Source organism: Taudactylus pleione, unplaced genomic scaffold (assembly GCF_031769625.1).
Source record: "Taudactylus pleione unplaced genomic scaffold, aTauple2 ptg000321l, whole genome shotgun sequence".
Lineage (NCBI taxonomy): Eukaryota > Metazoa > Chordata > Amphibia > Anura > Myobatrachidae > Taudactylus > Taudactylus pleione.
Window position 1 is genome coordinate 1 of NW_028284722.1, and position 3,958 is coordinate 3,958.

Below are 3,958 nucleotides of genomic sequence, written 5' to 3' on the forward strand. Positions count from 1 at the left end.
CACAGTTCAGTGACTTGTCACCTTACCCAGCCGGGCCCGGCAGCTAATGGCGTAACTATGGAGGGTGAAGGGGGTGCGGTTGCTATGGGGCCCGCCGGCCCAGCGATCGCACCCCCTGCACCTTCCTTATGCCGGGCGCCCGCTGAGATTGTGTTACCAGCGGACGCCCGGCTCCTACTCAAACCCCCGGCGGCAGCCGGAGGACGGAGCTCACTCCGTCTTCCGGGTCCCGCAGTGCACTATGGTAGTGACGTCATGACGTCACTCCCATAGTGCCGAGGAGCGGGCGACGGGGCGGTCGGTGGCTTCACAGGAGCGGGATAAAGGTAAGTTTTTTTTGTTTTTGTTTTTTTTGTGTGCGTGCGTGCGCCCGCGCGCGTGGGGGGAAGCTACTGGGATCTCACTACAGGGGGCTCACTACTGGGGGCAGCTACAGGGGGTCACTACTGGGGGCATTACAGGGGGCAGCTACAGGGGGTCACTACTGGGGGCAGCTACAGGGGGGCATTACAGGGGGCTCACTACTGGGGGCAGCTACAGGGGGTCACTACTGGGGGCAGCTACAGAGGGTCATTACAGGGGGCTCACTACTGGGGGCAGCTACAGGGGGTCACTACTGGGGGCATTACAGGGATCTCACTACAGCTACAGGGGGTCACTACTGGGGGCAGCTACAGGGGGTCACTACTGGGGGCAGCTACAGTGGGTCACTACTGGGGGCAGCTACAGGGGGTCACTACTGGGGGCATTACAGGGGGCAGCTACAGGGGGTCATTACAGGGGGCTCACTACTGCGGGCAGCTACAGGGGGTCACTACTGGGGGCAGCTACAGAGGGTCATTACAGGGGGCTCACTACTGGGGGCAGCTACAGGGGGTCACTACTGGGGGCATTACAGGGATCTCACTACTGGGGGCAGCTACAGGGGGTCACTACTGGGGGCAGCTACAGGGTGCTCACTACTGGGGGCAGTTACAGGGGGTCACTACTGGGGGCAGCTACAGGGGGTCACTACTGGGGGCAGCTACAGGGGGTCACTACTGGGGGCAGCTACAGGGGGGTCACTACAGGGGGGTCACTACTGGGGGCAGCTACAGGGGGTCACTACTCGGGGCAGCTACAGGGGGTCACTACTGGGGACAGCTACAGGGGGGTCACTACAGGGGGGTCACTACTGGGGGCAGCTACAGGGGGTCACTACTGGGGACAGCTACAGGGAGTCACTACTGGGGGTAGCTACAAGGGGCTCACTACTGGGGCATTACAGAGGGCTCACTACTGGGGGCAATTACAAGGGGCTCACTACTGGGGACATTACAGGGGGCTCACTACTGGGGGCATTACAGGGGGCTCACTACTGGGGGCATTACAGGGGGCTCATTGGGGGCAACTACTGGGGGCACTGCGTAAGGGGCACCATTATATATATATATATATATATATATATATATTATTGTGTATAGGTATGGTAGCGGGGGAAGGGGGGTTGTGGGAAGTGGTGGGGGTTTGTGAAGGTTGAGGGGGGCCCTGCCTATTATGACAGTCCCGGGCCCCACCATTTCTGATGGCGGCCCTGCCTGCACATGCACACTGACACGCTGCACATGCAAACTCACACCCTGCACATGCACACTCACACCCTGCACATGCACACTAACACCCTGCACTATCACACGCTGCACATGCACACTCACACGCTGCACATGCACACTAACACCCTGCACATGCACACTCACACCCTGTAACAGCACACCCTGCACATACACCCTGCACATGCACACTCACACCCTACACATGCACTCACACCCTGCACTCTCACGCGCTGCACATGCACACTCACACGCTGCACATGCACACTAACACCCTGCACATGCACACTCACACCCTGTACATGCACACCCTGCACATAAACACTACACATGTACACTCACACCCTGCACATGCACACTTATGCGCTGCACATGCACACTCACACGCTGCACATGCACACTAACACCCTGCACATGCACACTCACACCCTGCACATGCACACCCTGCACATACACACTGCACATGTACACTCATACGCTGCACATGCACACTAACACCCTGCACATGCACACTCACACGCTGCACATGCACACTCACACGCTGCACATGCACACTAACACCCTGCACATGCACACCCTGCACATACACACTGCACATGTACACCCTGCACATACACACTGCACATGCACTATCACACCCTGCACATGCACACTCATACGCTGCACATGCACACTAACACCCTGCACATGCACACTCACACCCTGCACATGCACACTCACACCCTGCACATGTACACTCACACGCTGCACATGCACACTCACACCCTGCACATGTACACTCACACACTGCACATGCACACTCACACCCTGCACATGCACACTCACACCCTGCACATGCACACTAACACCCTGCACTATCACACGCTGCACATGCACACTCACACGCTGCACATGCACACTAACACCCTGCACATGCACACTCACACCCTGTAACAGCACACCCTGCACATACACCCTGCACATGCACACTCACACCCTACACATGCACTCACACCCTGCACTCTCACGCGCTGCACATGCACACTCACACGCTGCACATGCACACTAACACCCTGCACATGCACACTCACACCCTGTACATGCACACCCTGCACATAAACACTGCACATGTACACTCACACCCTGCACATGCACACTTATGCGCTGCACATGCACACTCACACGCTGCACATGCACACTAACACCCTGCACATGCACACTCACACCCTGCACATGCACACCCTGCACATACACACTGCACATGTACACTCATACGCTGCACATGCACACTAACACCCTGCACATGCACACTCACACGCTGCACATGCACACTCACACGCTGCACATGCACACTAACACCCTGCACATGCACACCCTGCACATACACACTGCACATGTACACCCTGCACATACACACTGCACATGCACTATCACACCCTGCACATGCACACTCACACCCTGCACATGTACACTCACACGCTGCACATGCACACTCACACCCTGCACATGTACACTCACACACTGCACATGCACACTCACACCCTGCACATGTACACTCATGCTGCACACTCACTCCCCGCACATTCACACCCTGCACATGCACTCACACCCTGCACATGCACACTCACATGCTGCACATGCACTATCACACCCTGCATATGCACACTCACACCCTGCGCATGCACACTCACACCCTGCATATGCACACTCACACTCTGCACACTCACACCCTGCACATGCACACTCACTCCCTGTGCATGCACACTCACACCCTGCGCATGCACACTCACACCCTGCACATGCACACTCACTCCCTGTGCATGCACACTCACACCCTGCGCATGCACACTCACACCCTGCATATGCACACTCACACCCTGCGCATGCACACTCACACCCTGCGCATGCACACTCACACCCTGCATATGCACACTCACACTCTGCACACTCACACACTGCACATGCACACTCACACACTGCACATGCACACTGCACATGCACTATCACACACTGCACATGCACACTCACACACTGCACATGCACACTAACACCCTGCACATGCACACTCACACGCTGCACATGCACTATCACACCCTGCGCATGCACACTCACACCCTGCGCATGCACACTCACACCCTGCGCATGCACACTCACACCCTGCGCATGCACACTCACACCCTGCATATGCACACTCACACTCTGCACACTCACACACTGCACATGCACACTCACACACTGCACATGCACACTGCACATGCACTATCACACACTGCACATGCACACTCACACACTGCACATGCACACTAACACCCTGCACATGCACACTCACACGCTGCACATGCACTATCACACCCTGCACATGCACACTAACACCCTGCACATGCACACTC